At 39.9% G+C, this 17,292-nt stretch overlaps 1 long non-coding RNA gene across 1 annotated transcript in view; it reads right to left on the minus strand.

Annotated features, from left to right (window-relative positions):
• LOC109477862 overlaps positions 1-17,017 on the minus strand; it is a 66,398-nt gene extending 49,381 nt beyond the window's left edge. Inside the window, exons 1-2 of the long non-coding RNA XR_002140697.1 lie at positions 16,605-17,017; positions 185-254 (exon numbers count right to left, since the gene is read on the minus strand). This is a non-coding gene — a long non-coding RNA (uncharacterized LOC109477862). The remainder of the gene's footprint in view (positions 1-184; positions 255-16,604) is intronic.
• Positions 17,018-17,292: the final 275 nt, after the last annotated feature.

The raw sequence follows: 17,292 nt of genomic DNA on the forward strand, positions 1-17,292 counted from the left end.
TATATGTATAAGGGACATGGATATGGAACAAAGCAGACTATAGCCTGGTATATATGATACCCGTATATGTATTAAATGTATATTCGGTATAACCGCCCTTTGGCGTAACACACCAGCTTCAATGTGTATGGTACCCAAACTAGATTGAAAACTGTTTTGTATGAAAATATACATTTCAACTTACCGTTTGTTCGAATTCTGTCAGATGTACATCCTTTAAGGTGGCACCGAATGACCACATCTTCTTGCATTATCTGTAAACGAAGCAGAAAAATATGATTTATATGTGCATCAAACATACAAATGATTCTACATAAATGCCACAAAATTTACCCCCAACAAGACATAACAATCGAGCCCCTCCCTACTTCACAGCGGGAGTTTCATACCAATGCATTGTCAGTCAGTAATAAAGCTATAATAATCAGGCTATCAATCTATCTTATATTCCTGAATAAAGAAAAAAAAACAACGCAAAATTAGAAGAACTATCAATATAAAGTAGTGATGGTTTAAATTTTATATATGCGGTGTAATTACTAGTATATCGTGTTTGTAAGATATAACTAGTTGGGAACATAGAATATAGACTTCTATTCTCAAGTTTGATCTTTCACAAGATGACACTGTAGCTACTACGTATCACATCGATTCGTTACTGTACTGTTCTGTTTCAAACCTGTCTGAGATAGAAAAAAAACAGACACGTAATCAATAAAACACGAAGAAAGGGATTCAGAGAGACTGCAACATGTTTCACCGAGGGGATTAAACAATTGTCTGTCCGACCCTGACCCTGAGTGACCCCCCTCCCCCTCCCTTGCCCGAGAGGACGATAGAGTTACGGCTGGGAGAAAGCACAGAAGGAAAGCCAAGTGTTTTTGTCACAATGGCTGCAGGAGAACAGTGGTGTTCTCGTGTCGGGAGGACCTTTATAGAGAAGCAACCATTGGGGTGAAGACAGGGCCGTACGTTCTATACACACTCCAGCCAACCACGGCAAAGCACATAATAGTCTGTTATGTCTGGCTATTGATAATCAACAATCTCAAAACGGTTATCCTCTCTAGGGTTAGATATATACATATTCATAATCTGTCATTTTATCGTTTTCTTCATTGGGTGGGGACTGCATGGACGTTTATCAAATTTTATTACACTATGGTAGATATTTATTTTTATTTAATATTATTTAATCTATGTTTTTGTTATATGTAAGTGGTAGCATAAAACTGAGTCTTCTTAACTTGAGTGTGTTATCACTTTGTGCTGTAGTACGTATACCATCTTTAATGTTTGAATAAAAAATTAATCTATCAGTTGTTTTCCGAGGAAATTATTTACCAGTGAAAGATTAAAAACGTTAGTACTAGTTGTGAGTTTTTTTTTTACTGAATGAAGATTTGTTTCGAAAACACGTAGCATTCACTATTGACAAAAATAGTAGCTGCCTCTTGAAACGTCTGGTAGCTTTCAGAATCTAACCATTTCCTGTGTATCTCATTACCTGGATGTCTCTAACCTTCATCGACGAATTAAAATCATATTTCTTGTGCATCTGTGTCACACACAGTGCTAAGTGTGTACAAAGTTAATAATAAAAAAACAAGGCACATTAGCTAATATCAAATAAGCCTTGTATATTAAGATACAACATTATGAAGAATGTTCGTGTCAATGGTAGTTAATGAAGTAACATCTTGTCATTTTTCATATGGACAATGTTGCTGTAATTGGCAGCGACAGGTGGGTGTGTCATCCCTCGTCAAGGCCATAGCAACGGTTGCCATGGCTGCACCTGGTGACGCCTATGTCACTGTCCTTGAATTTTCTTAGAGAAATACCATGTCGGTTTGTGGGAAAATATTTCGTAAGACGTGAAATAAGAATATGGACTTTCGATCAAAACGAATGAAATATCAGAGGTAACATTACATATGTATATTTGCATGCTTCAGATCATAGCATCACTAATATTGACATGATTACAATTCATTTTCAAAAAAGGACAGTTATCTTTCGACTAAAGGTTTGGAAAGTAGTCTTTTATATATCTTATAGATTTGATATATCAAAATAACATTGGGTACATAAGGACAACAAGCATGAAAACAATGTAAACATCTGTATTTTTTTAAAGATAATTTTGAAACCTTTTTCACTTATTATATTTCGCATATTTTCCAAGCCTGTGCCCTGGTAAGTACCATGGGTTAACAATGTAGAAGTAGCAATAGTAGTCAATGGTAAGCCTCGCTGGTCTATGTAAGATCGGTTTAGTAAAATAAATCCGAGTATACAAATATTGAGAGTTAGTTATACATATATATATGGCAAAGACCAGGCCGGAAATACTACGGATTTAAAAAGATGACAGGTGACCACAGAAGGCCTGTGATCGCCTTTGATACCCCGCAAGGGATAGATATATTCCCCTGAGGTTGTCAAAAACTCCTGACAGAAAATGTGTGTCTCTGACAGCCAAACAGGAAACATGCTCGTAAACAGGCAAACCGCCTGGCTTCCGTAAAAACAGAATAAAAATACGTCGCGAAATAGTATCTGGTTAATAATGTATCAAAATTCTGGAATGGTCCGTTTTGTCTCAGTTCTATCAAGAAGGCTAAAAATCTAGATTTTATTTAGATATATTCGGTAGTACGATGAAAAATTGTACTAAAGATGTAATGGTTTTCTAAATGTTTTAAAGGGAGTTAAACCTTGTTACGAGAAGTGTAACAAATCATTTGTTTTAACGTGATCTGTACTTAAAATTCTATGCAATAAGGACGAAATTTGGATGTGTGTGCCCGCGAGATCCTTACTAAATAAAAAGAAATTAAAATTTGAAATAAAGAATAAAAGAGGATAGAGCTATTAGAAGAACTGTATATTGATGTACACAGTGATACAGTTGTGATATTTTTGTGTATATCGTTCCGTATTGAGCGGTATTTTCATCACCCTGTCTGTATACAAGTGTGAGTGTGGTGGGGTCAAGAGAGAGGGTTTGTTAGGATTATCTCCTGTTTACAGTGAAACGTAATTGATTTGTACAGTCTTATACCCGCGTATACACCGGGCTGTACGGGGATATCAGCACAGCTGGAGCAATATACGGAATATATGTATGGAATTATACCTGTAGAAACGTACACCGGGCTATACGGAGACATCACTACATCTCGAGCAATATACGGAATATCTGTATGGAATTATACCAATATAAACGACACCGGGCTATACGAAGATATCACCACAGCTGAAGAAATATACGGAACATTTGTATGGAATTATACCAATACAAACGACAGCGGGCTATACGAAAATATCATCATATGCCTAAAGCGATACGGAACACCTGTATATGGAAACCGGCTGGGTTCTATATTAAAAAATCTACAAATACATACTTCAAACCGGATTTCTGTACTTCATATTACACTGACGGTCATGGCAAATAATACACGATTTTGTCAGTAATTTTTATTTAAATGCTGCAAGAGATACAACATCCAAACCATCGCTTAATTTTCAGGTTCATATTTGGCATGATACGAGTAGTAAAATCAAGGAACTCCTTGGCACAATTCAAGACGAACTTAGTGTTCTGTAACATCTCGTCTGTATGTTATGAAATTATATCTTTAAAATGTAAGTTTATATTTCTGTCCGTAGACAACGTTTTTCTCAGTTTTTGCGCATAATCAAGGAAATTATACTTCTGTATAATGTCCTCGGATATAATCTAGTAGCGTCCACTCTTCAAGGCAAAACATGTTAATACCAAACCGTAAAAACCAAACATATGTCAAAGCCTTGCCTACAATAACACATACTGGGCAAAAATCTGTTTCAACGTAACATAATCTTACATATCTGTATAAAAAATAAAATTTGTTTCCCGTTCCAAGACTAACTGTACCACAGGACTATATGAACAGCTCTACACGATCTATCTTTAAAACAGAGACGATAATGTGCTATTTTCCGGAAGAGAGAGCCAACAGTATACCCCTATTGTTACCACTACCTGCAAACCATCCATCTCACCTACTTCACACACACTATACCGCTATTAATATGCTAATATAATAAGGGGGTTTCCCCGTGTATATAATAGCTACTCATGTACAAAAAGCCTGAAAGTGCCTGCGCGTAGCTGACTCGGATTTTTTTCTATCCTTACGGACGAAAGGAAGGGAAAATATGATGATGAATGATGTCAATTATCCCATCAAGAGTTGTGGATTTAGATGAATCTAGTGGAAGCCGCGGGGATTCGGTGGAACTACTCCGCTAAATTAGATTATCGGCTAAGCTGAATATATGGATAGTTTGGGATCGTAGAGCGCCACACCTCACTCAATATATCGATACATTTCGTTCCAGATGTGTGCTTACTTGCATTTATATTCTTTTCTGTTGAAATTTCATTAGCACAAATGTTTGAAAAAAATTGTCATTTTTGTTGTTGAAGAATGTGCAACAAATCGTCCAACACAACCAGTTACCGTTTGAATTACCTAGGTAAAATAATGACATTTTTGTGAGTATTTCTTCATATGGCGAGGAATGAAACTTTAAAATATCTAAGAGAATCAACCATAGATGATTTAGACTTAAAATACAACGATCAAATCATAAGTTTATAGTTACAAACGCAACACCATTAGTATCTACAGGGTCCATGCAATATGTCTTGTATTTTGTACTGTGCCTTATGCCGATATGATATTACTAATTACCATTCTAATATCACCACATGTGTATACAAAGGTATCAGATGCCGACAAATGTCATTAAAATGGAATTACATACATCGCCAAATTACACTTAAGTTACATCTATGATATATTCATACTGAATACAATACCAACAAACTAAGAAACCATATGAGCAGATGAATGATATTTCTTGTGTTTTTTTAGATGATTAGAAATCATTTGACAGACCCTTGCTAGAGGACATCACCGTTGGTGTATATAAGGAGTTGTGCAGTGATCATGTAGGTACATTTGATAACCAGGTCCGTATAATGACACAGGGTAGGCTAACCGTTATCAAGCCAAGGCAGCGGACAGACACAACAAATTACACTATCCAAAAACCAGGACAACCCTTTCACACAACCAAGCTCTTCTATCCACCCACATTCGGGTGGAAAATAAACGCACACATCTGTGTTACCCTATACTATCGCAAAGTGGTCGTATGTATAACGTTATCGGTATATGATCTGGGTTTTAAAGAGATAGTTGGTGGGCGTTTAAGTTGACATCGATAATGTTTGATGGATAAGATTGCTATTAATTATACGTGATATGATCTACATGGCAGGTGCTGATTCAATTCTTAAAATGATGTATCCTAAATATAGCAAGAACCCCACGCTGAGAATGTATAAAGCAACGAAATTGAAGCAAATGAAACTGGCCGATCTATTAATTTACTTCTAGATAAACGAATATAATTCATACTCAAATATAGAATTAACTTATGATGAGCATTTGAATGGTTGAAGGAATATTGAGCAAAAAATCATTGCTTGCTAACATGATATAATATTTAGCCAGCGTCAAGTAGACATCGAAAAATAGATAGAACACGAGATTTTGATTCATATAGGAGATAATATGCAGTAAAAGATACAGTAAGGTGATGACCAAACGAAAACATTTCTATAAACGTCTTGTATAGATGCAAACGAAGTAATAGAAAAGCGAAGACGCACACACAGACACACACACACACACACACACACACACACAGACATATACAGAGACAGAAACAAACATACACACACACACTCTCTCTCTCTCTCTCACGCACACACACACACACACACACACACATCAAGACACACACACACACACAGACACAAATGACCTTTGAAAGAAGGGCCACGTTATTTGAAGGACGAACACGAAATCGCCCTGACCCATCTGAAATGTATGCGTGTATTTCTGAAATCGCCAGTGGCCATTCTTGAGGATTTAGCCCCATTTCAATTTCCTAAGCATTATGAAGAGGCAGTCGGCGCTCCCCCTTAACAAAGGCTTTAATTTCGCATTTAGAATGGCCGCCGACAAAACGCGACTTTATGGATTTACTTTCGATTTTCAGTGTATGAAGTTGTTTGTAAAGAAGTGAAATCCGAGAATACGTTCATATTGAAACGTCCAATAATTTGGAAAGCTCGCCGGAGGTGGGAGTTCTACATGATCTAAGCCTGTTCAACACGGAACACGCGGGAGGGATTGCGTTACAGGCAAAATATGAGCCATCCAAACAACTTTAAATCAATTTCACTTCATAAGGAGGATTACTCGCACTAGCTTTTCACACACAGCACACAAAACGTGCGAGATATTTAGGATTATCTGTCAAGATTTCAAAGTATTAGGCTTGTCAAACATTTTTTCTGTGATCGAAAACACGATATATCGAAGTCAGAATAGCATATATAAAAGTAGTATTAGACCAAACTCCTGGTCCTAAAAAAAGACTTTAGAAAAAAACTTTCCTGATTCAACTTCCAAAGGATGTAGACAAGACTGAAGTACGAAAACCACGAATGTCCAACGTTAGAGGAATATGTAAAACTTTAATTTCCTGTTTTGTCTAGTAGCTCTTCCGACTAAGTGAACATCACGTGATCACGTATATCTATGCATTACTATAAAGTTTATATTTCGTCTGTATGTATCTGTTCCTGATTAGATGATATTATAACATTAAAATAAAGCTTAACATAGTTTCGACGAAAATATACATTTATTTTATTCTATTCATATGTATTGGGCAAAAGTATGATATAGGCCCTTCCTTTTCTCATGAGTAACAAGATTATATATAATGTCCTTTATAAAAAAAGGAATATCTACCAAAAATAGAATAGTAGCAATAATGAAGAGAAATTAAAGTATTACGTCGTGACTTCTATCTGATTGTCAAAAGAACATTCAAAGACGTTATAGCTTCCTTGGAATATTTAAGGAAACATATGTTCTCAAAAACGCAGACAGCAAGTGACAAATAGATTGTACAGTCGTGTGAAACGTTTTGGTACTAGTAGATAATTATAACTATGTCTAGACGGCTCGTGTCTTGAGCACACGTTGTCTACCTTCTTGTATCTGAATACCTGTCAGCTGTATTGCCTACGTGCAAGCCTCAGTATTTTTAGTACGTAGTATGAGCCCCTTTTTTCTCCTTACACTACAGTGTGGGAAAATTTTAATGACTTCTATTTTTTTCTCTCTCTGTGCGGCGTCCTGTGGTGCCTTTTATATGTAGATGAGGGAAGTTGGCAGGGTGGTTTTTCCTCTAAACCGAAACAGGGTACTTTTTCATCCTGCCATTCTTCTGACAGACTCCCGGTACTTCTTGGGAGGTGGCCGAATATTTCTCCGTACCACCCAATAAGTTCAAAGGATCTCAGAAAATGTCAAAAATAAAACTTAAAAAAAACCTTTCATTTGTACTGATGTAGTGTCATTACAGTGTCAACTTTATACGTTATGCGCCCAGTTCAAGCGATCAAAAAACTAGATATATTTTTGTTGATATAGTAATTAAACAGCGCAAAGTGTAACATTATTAGCGAATTAAAGCATGCTTTTGTTTGAATAATGTTCCAGTTAATTACTAGAATGATCCTACCTCTAATTGCTATGTATAATGGCAATAATTACATTTCAGGACCTTCTTTCAGCGCAGAATAACTCTACAAGGGGAAATCAATAAAGTCACCATTTTGAAACACAGACACCGTCTTAACATGAAATAAAGGTCATTCATTTATCTGAGTTGACAAGGTCATGAATTGTTATCATCCTCGTGTTGAAATGTTCTTAAGTTATTGTCACGGTTATAGTATCGTATTTCTTTTGTGTATTTCAAATGTAGTAATCAAATAAAAAGATATTTCTCACCTTCTTTACTCTTAATCTTTGCAGAGTTAGAACGAAAACGAAGTCAAACCAATTCTTTTACATTGTATCTCTTAAACATCATTGAAATGTTGTTAAGTTACTGTCACAGTTTTTAAGTACCGTGTTTCTTTTTGTGTGCCTCCAATGTAACAATCAAAATAAAAAGATCATTTTACCTTCTCTTCTTTACTCTAAATCTTTGCAGAGCTGTAACGAAAACAAAGTCCAACCATATTGTATCCCCTAACCATCATTTCAAGTGCTTTTGTATTTGTATAAAATGTTTGGTAAAAATCTTGTTGATTTCCCTTTTGCAATACTCTTACGTTATTGCAAGAACGTCCTTGGTTATTGTCACAGTTTGTAAGTATCGTATTTCTTTTTGTGTACCTAAAATGTAATACTAGTAATCAAATAAAAATACAATTTTCATCTTCCTCTTCATTCTTAATAATCTTTACAGAGTTGTCTTAAATTGTGTCCATTATTTTCCTAAGTGCTTGAAAATTTGTATAAAATGTTAGGTAAAAATCTTGTTGGTTTCTAGATCTGCCCCCCTCCCCACTTTTTTCAAAAGGCGTGGAGAAGCCCCTTGTCCGTGTAGCATGCCTCTCTACGCTGCAGATGTTTCAACTCCAACTTTCCGCGCTGTTTGGTCAGCGGGTGCCGGGGGAACAGGATACGGTCCCGCCGCTTCCTCCGGCTTGCGAACTCCCTCAACCATGGCCGGAGCGTCGGTACCGTGCGCTAAAACACACACCCCGTCCGACCGCGCAAACTGTTCACTAGCACCGACTGTGAAGCCAGCGGCATTCTCTAAAACCCTTCTCTGCAAATAACTTTCGTTTACTTGGCAACTTTCTCCACGGTCAGCTTGCCGTGTATGCCGCATTCTTCCCGGGCCCGGCCAGGCGTGTTACGCTCCGGCAAACATGTGTAATAGCCCCACGTTTTTTCCCCCTGAAAATCTCCTCCGCAAAATTACAACTGTGTCATTAAAATACGTCAAAGCAAATCAACGCCTTGTTATTTGGGGTGATACCCAGCTTCCTGTGCCCGCTTGTTGGTAGAATTTACCTGCGGAGATATCTTTTTTCATGCCTGAGCACATTTCCGCACACCTTTTCTGCTACAACCTACCCCCGTCTGTGTCTTTTAAATCTGGCTGGGTCAAACAGTCGGTAGCACATGTGTGTGTATCATTATCGAGCTCGCATGTCGTAAAAAAGGCGCCTAGGGCCGTATTTCGGGAACAGGTGATGGTTGGAGGGAACGTACGGTGTGCGATGAGATCGCCTTGCACCTGCAGATGCTCGATGTTTACTCAACATTACAGGTAAGCCGGTCCGCCTGTCCCGGGTACCGGTGATGGATCGGGCACAACCCGCCCGAGATTCCCTGCAAAAATACGCCCCGAATTCCCCGCCGCGCCCCGGCACAGCTCACAACAATAAAAACACTTTTAAAAGCATTGCAGGGCCGCGTGCTCCACTGCTTAAAAAAACAGCCCAACCGTAGTCCACCTTTCAAAGAAAAATAAGATAAAGACAACACTTTCTAGTGCCCTTCTCTCTCCACTCAAGTCAGCGTAACACGCTAGTTAAGATCGCCAGTTTTCCTCTCGCTTTCTCAAAACAGTTACAACTCTTCAGAACTAAACATAATATAGCTAAAACACAGAGTGACATGGAATTGTACACGGCTCCATTTCAGTTTCCTCACTAAGACGATTTCGCGTTGGAAAACAAAACCCGTCCGGCTGAGCTGCGATCAAACAGTCCGTATTTATTCACTGGTGTGCCGGGAGAACCCGATGACAGCTTGTGTACATAAGCACACCGCTTGTAGAGGAATTACAGCCAGAAAAAAACGGAGGAGATTTCCAGCACTTAGAAATATAATTACTCCTCATATGGCTACTTAACGTTTTTCATTAAAGCATTCAACTCCGAGAATGTTGCTTTAGATAATGCTACTGTGTTCTTCTTTTTAGGTAATCCTACAAAAATAGACGAAAAATTCTGGCAATGTATTCGTTTCAAAAGATCGGAATGACAACCAATATATTGTACAAATATAGGATTAGATGAATTTGTAATAGGAATGAATTCTGTAGCACAGGAAGTAAGGAAAATAATACTACGATGCGAAGAGAAATATATCTGTGGCGGTTTGGGTGAAAAATGGGAGTGTGATTCAGGATTCGTTTAGTCCATAATGTAGCCCAATTCCATTTCGCTTCTGCGAGCAAATCACCATTCTAATGACCGACTACCGCGTGCAATTATTCTCTCTCCCGCCAGAAATGGCACAAACATTCTCGTACAGCCGGGGGGTGTTTCGTCTCAATTTCACACGCCCGGGGTTTTGGAGGGTAGATTTTTACTTGATTTTTGTCGGTGGATGTGTCACAACCACCTGTGCGTGTGTGCGGACAGTTGTTGGCCGGTGGATGTGAGAGGTCTCCCCGGCACATGTATCTGTCCGCTAATGGCCTGGACTCTCCACAGCCCGCGGGTTATACACTGATAAACGCCGGAGAAGACCCTCAGAAAATTCCACAGAAAGAAACCATGCCTGCGGGGGACATCTTTTGTTCAGCCTTCAAATCCAGTCATTTGGCAAGGCGAGTGGAGACGGGGGGACCCCGGTGACCCCTGGCATTTTGCGCGAGAAGGTACCGACACGGTGGTAATTAAGGGGCCCCGGTCGGTCCCGGCCAACCAGACGGGCTGACGCGCCACCCTGCACCGAGGAACCGCTGTGCGCGCTACGCTCACCCTTTCACGCCGTAAAAACCGACGATAAAAATGCCATTAAATCATCGCGCGCGCCGCTGACGTATCCACGTAAAGCTCACATTCCCCACCCCTCTCTCCACTTAGTCTGCATCAAAAACCCTTCCCCGTAGCGACGCCATCAATAAAAAACGTTCCACGGAAATCAAACCCTTGGTTTTCTCCTAGTTCCCTATAATTTCTACAGGCGGGGAGTTCTCTGTTTGCAGAGATACGCGAGAGGGAGACTACAGAAAGAGGAAGGCAGATCGTCGGTGTGTGTGCGTGTGTGTATATGTGCCTCCCGGCAAAGCAGCTTCAGTGATACGGCCCAATGTAGCTACATGTGGGGTTGGTTTTCAACTACTCGTGCGCGGAACTGGAGTGGGATGGGCTTTAGGAGTTGAGCTGTCATGCCAGCCGTACTGCAAACTTTGGGTGACCGTGGGTCAGCTCTTCCAGGTGTGGTGAGGAGATCGGATTTCTCGGCCGGCTCGCCGACAATACAGGTGTGCCGACCGTCCGTCTTACAACAGAAACAAACACGCGGCTCAACCTGGCTAATGAACCCGGCTTTACCTGCAACACACGGACCCTGGGAAAATCTACGGCAGAAGCCTCGCTAAAATAACAAAATCGACAGAGAGAGAGAAAAAAACAACAAAAACGAACGATGAATCCGCATCCAGTACATAGGAACCTGTTTAAAACATTGCAGAATTGTAAGAAACATTCGCGTTATGATAAACAGAAATTGTACGGCCAGGAATATTAAGAAAATACAAGACACTACAGAAGTACAGTCCTCGGCGCTTCGGGGTTTGCCGCCTTACAATAGACCTTATTGTGCTCGCCCTATTTTAAGAAAGAGAAAGTGTGACGAATCTGAGAAACACAAAAGAAAAGCCACACAGACTGATTCAGAAAACGACCCAGATACCTTCCTTCTCAGCAAATAAAGATTTCTCTGTTTACCATTCCTCTAGATACAGAGTCTAAAACGAAATACAAAATACAAACCAACGAAATACAAAAATGGACTTGAAATTGAGTCCAGTAACTAGCATCTAGCCGTATCTCTTCTTGAGTGAATTCTAACTGTTGTTTTGGACTTGATATGCAGACTTCCGTATATTGTATCTCCCAAGGGAATATGTTTTACTTTTCGAACAATTACCAACGTTTTTCGATCAAAATGCATGTTTGGTGCTTCAGAAGCTGCGTTTTAGAACGGCCTTTAATTCTATTCATTATCTTTCACTTACCTTCCTTCAATAGTAGACTAGACTAAACAACGTGTTAGAACGCTCTTATGTTTTATGAATGTAAATATCATGTCATATACAGCCGCTAAAGACATAAATGATGTTTTGACAAAGCGCATATTTGTTAACAATCTAGCGAGAGAGTGCTTGAACATCTTGTTTGGACCTCTCGGTAAATATTAAATTGTCAGGATTTAGTTTTCAAATTTTCGTGAATAAACACTAGAAACATTAGCACTGCTTCGTTCAGTACCATTCGTGTATTTGTGGCTGTAGCTATTTCCTGTCTCCTAGTCCATACTTACCGATACAGTGATATAGTATTTGAACAAATATGTGCATTGTATATTACAAGATAGCTGAAATTCACTTAACTTGGAGAAATCTAAATATTGCATTACTTGCAAAAATCAGACAAAATGCTGTCTGGCGGTGTTATTCTAGTCCTTAAAAATATGCAACAAATAATTCTACCAACTTGTGCCCTAAATATTCTACATTTTCCCGTGAAATTTCTAGACGGGGAGCGGAGAGGTAGACATATTTCGTTCGGTGCATTTGTGGCTCCAACCCAACAAAATCTCTGGTTCGCCTAGCTAATACGAAAGCGTCGGTCTCATTAAATTTTGTTCAATTGTGTGTGCTCGTGTACACACACACACTGACACAATCCCCAATGTCAAAGTCACCATTAAACCTCCTGCCCATCCTTTGTTTACCGATATGTTCCCTTCGCTTGCTGTGCAAGTATAGGTGTGTTTAAAACTCATTAATTCTAACAGAACGACGGTAAATACAGAAACCATTAATACTTATTTGCAACGCGAGCTGCGTGGATTTTTATTGACGGTATTCTCGGTGGAATAGGGTAGAATATGATGTGTATAAAAAAAGTGTTCGTTTATATTTGCGACCTTGGGGTGAATATAAATGTATGGAGGGGAATATTTCCATCGCTGCCGCCTCACAAATCTATCTCATCGAGCGATCCCGGCAAATCGACTATCCAGCAAAAGTGCTCATCTGGTCTGTAATATTCCTGGGAGTAACGAATGTATCGCCAATAGATTAGAGCTGTCAGGGGGGAAATATATAGACCCGCATGGGCTGCAGGCTATTTGGAAGCAATTTCTGAGAGACGGGGGATATTTACTCGCAATCAATTTGACGATTCTGCCGGTGGTTTTTAAAAACGAGGCCAATGAGGGAAGGTAGGGGCACGGTGGTGCCGGCGGCGGAGGGGACCATTACCGGTAAAACGGCGGCACGGCCTGCCGAGATCGTGACATTTTCAAATAGGACGGCCCGTCTTTACTCCTAATGGTTATACAGTAAGCTCTCTAACGGTACGGAAAATACACTACTAGCTAGGTACGTACACATAACACAATGTCATATCTTAGTTTGTCGAAGCAACTGATTTTTTTTACAAGCACAATTTTTTAAAGTCTAATTTTTATTAGAGAAATCCAGACGATTCGAAGCAAAATGACGTTTACGATAAACAAACAAGGCACAAACAAAACAACGAAAACAATGTCAACCTGTGATGCTTATATGCAGGCCCAAAATTGCTATTTATATTTCCCTATATCATATGTTCTACCAACCTGATGAAACTATTTTCGGAAATATTTATATTCTACTGATTCAATGGTATATGTTTACATCAAAACTGAACTATTCTTCCATTTTTCTAACATTAGAATATCTCATCATATACACACCGTTCAATTATTACATAACAACTTTGTAAACCGTTTTGTTTTACATAAGAAATGTAGTCTACATTTAAACATGCAATCATGCAACAACTTGAGAGATTTTTGAAGAGACCAAGGAGGTTATATAACCTCCTTGAAGAGTCGAATGTCTTTTTATTTACAGAATTTGAGATAGAAACAAGAAAAACCTTGTCCTCATGTGTATGCAAAATACTGCGCCGGTTCTATAAAAGGGACAATGTATAGAAGATATACTCACAACAAGGTAACAAGAGATCTATATTTGGAGTAATATCACATGCATAAACAAGAAACATTTTCGGTACCCAGTACACTGCTAAAACCTGCGAAGGAAAACTAGGAGTCTCTGTATGGTACTATTGTGTGCGAATGCTCGCAGTAACCTAACTACTCGAAAGAAACCTAGGAATTCTACAACATAACGATATTTTCACTATGTCTTGTCTGAAGTTCCAGTATGAAGTTCTAAGGCAAATACTATGCATAAACAGCACACAAGCAAACGAAACGATAGATATATGTGTGTGCTTGTAGCAGCCGTAAAGGTATGACGAGACTGGTACATTGACAGAATGCAGTTAGGGAAATGTTAGAGACTGGTCACTACACAGTTGTGTTCAAATTTGCCTAACTCATACCTAACCCTAGCGGATTATGGAAGCATGGATCAAAATGCCTAAAAGTGTGATCTCTGTACCGGTACCCGTATTATGGAAACTCAAAGAAAAGAAAAACTCAGAGATTCCAGAATCAGACATTTTAGACTTCTGGGTAGTATAAGTTTTCATGTCCTTCGAATTAACCCCCATTGTCCGTGTCTGACTTTTTGACCTCCAGTCATTCTGCCTGTCAATTTCCCCCACCCATGTGCTGTCAACCTACTCTGTCCGCACATACACACAAACCCACAGCATCGCCACCCAAAACAATACTTCCGTACCGGGGGGTTAGTACGTAACAAAAGATACATTTGTCCTAAACAATACAATGATAATATACTAGTACACAATGAAATGCATATTGGATATTAGCTACATTATGTAACATTAGGACGATAAAAAAAGGTAATTTTCCTTACACAAAGTAAGTTGAATTAACAATTTACAAATGCCAAGCGCTGTGGATTTTATGTCAATGAAAATTTTGGAGAAAGACTCATGGCGAATGAAAGTGTTGAATCTGTATTACGGTTGATCAATATAACTGAAATATTGACTGTACACTCCTGCAACAATCACCAAGGTAATGGCAAAATGCGGAACAACTTAACTTCAGACAAAAACATCACCAATGTAAAAATCATAACAAATGGTTGATAAAGCTGGCATTACGTACTATAGAGGAAACCTTTAACAACCAATTCTATCAAAGAAAAGGGGCTGAATATAAAGAACGAAATTATAGCGCAACTGGTAGGTAGCTTAGCACTTATAACTAAGTTCGGTAGGGCAGTCTGTTACAGCAGTGCAGTACATGCGCGCCGCCTACTGAACTTCTTACAAACTGCAGTAAATGGTTCTCTGCACACGTGCGGTTTGATGGACGTCCTGTCATGACCTTTGACACTTGTTGACCCAGAACATGTAGGTAGCAAACGCACATATGTTCATCATGACCTTGGGATGTCGCTCAAGGACGAATTGTTTACCGAATCGAGAAGCACACGTTCTGAGTGCAAATATCTAAACATTTTAGCATGGATTTTACAAGTTCTTTCCACTATTTCCAAACGTTTATTACGACAAGATAATAAGGTCTATGAGAGAAGCCAGTTAGTTAGAAAAAAACGATCTCGACCTTAAATACCCTTAGACATCAGCTGACATAACGTGACGTCATCAGTGAGTGACAGCTGCTTGAGACACCAGCCGGAAACATTTTCATTGGTCAAAGCTGTTACTGACAAAAATTCATCTCCAAGCAGGTATTTTTTGTGGCTGCTATACAGTATCAAATTGACTAGTCAGTATCCAACTCCCCTTGCAAAAAAGAGAGCCCTATAAAAAACGTCAAAAAAATACGCCGAAGCCAAAACCTCGGGATCGTAGACAAAACCACCTTCCAAGGATGGGTTAACTGTTCTTGTCAATAATGCCTACACAACAGAGCTATCACGTTGTGTCGTTATAGATAGAATTAAACATAAGTAGTTAGGCGGAGTCAAACTTCAACACTGACAGGAACAGCGTTGCAAAAACCATCTGCCTAACCGCTCGATCAAAAATCGCCTTCCCGTCATGCCATGCTGCTCCCTATATTTATCTTTTCCCAAAGTTTGACGTCACTCCATAGCAACACATCCGCCATTAATGTCCTTTCATTCGGCAGACAATCTTGTTTTTCGGTCGAGGACCTTTTCATGGAAAACAAAAACGGCCTCGCTGTCTGTGTGCCTCTGTGGCGGTCCCGGGAGCTTTGATGGGAAAACTGGGAATTCGTAGCTCATGTCCGGAATACAACTAGTACCACAGAGGAAACGGCGTATACGTTGTATTAATAATTCTTTGCAAAAACATCCGCATATGTTATTATCGGTAGGGTCGCCAACAATCTTTCTTAGTTTAACAGGGTCTGTCTTAAAACTGTTACGGCTTAGCGCCCTGTTCGTTCCCGCACACGTATCTACAGTTCCCGCTATCTCCCACACTCCTACAGCACTGCAACATGCATAAACAACGCCCACCGGCCGGGTCTATATACCAGTCAACATCATGATCGGTAATTACCGCGAAGATAGAGTCTTGTTGGCACGCAGGCCGCTGCCCTGCGCCCCCTGCACAGCGCACTCACGTACCTCAAACCTTCAGGACGCATGAGCAGGCGTACCGCGTACGTCTTAAGGTAAATCAGCGCTACCTGCAGTAGGAACGGCGTACTTACGTTCACCTGGAGCTACCGGCCTGCCGAACGGACCCTCCCCCGCGCACACCGCCCTGCCTCCCGCCTGGCAAACTCAGCCCGCTCGGCGCCGACAAGGTTTTGTGTACGGCCCGCAGCATCTTGAAAGCGTTCCCCCACTCTGGTTGAAAGGTTGCCTTTTACGCCTATTTCTTCTCAAGCTTCCTCCAAAAAGGACTAGTACACAAAGAGCGGAGACAGCCCGTCTCCACAACTACAGAGTAATAACTATGATGCCGAACAAAAACCCCCTAGTAATTTCAATCGTATGCACCGTACGAGCAATAATAAAATAGGGCTGCTTTGTGAAGTAAAGACAGAGAGGATAATTTGGCCGTATTGTTGGGGAGGCAGATGGCTCTTGGCACAATGCGACATGAGCTTTTGTGTGCGCTCTTCCAACAAAAACTGGGCATTCTTTTTCAATAACCCGTTTTTGTCTCAAATTGTAAAGGTAGCGACAAAAAGCTTAGGCACTATTCATCAGAGCTAGTGTGTGGTGCAGGTCCTTTAATACAATGAATTTCCCTACAGATTTCCAGCACACAAAGCCAGACTGGCCTTACTCTATAGGCCCGTCAAGGAGAGGGATTGATTTCCATTTACTTAATGGCTTCGCGTTCGGACATACAACAGTTTGTACCTTTTGTTTCGTCTGAAAACCTCTTCA

The sequence above is a fragment of the Branchiostoma belcheri genome, unplaced genomic scaffold (assembly GCF_001625305.1).
Source record: "Branchiostoma belcheri isolate BF01 breed outbred unplaced genomic scaffold, Haploidv18h27 scaffold41, whole genome shotgun sequence".
Lineage (NCBI taxonomy): Eukaryota > Metazoa > Chordata > Leptocardii > Amphioxiformes > Branchiostomatidae > Branchiostoma > Branchiostoma belcheri.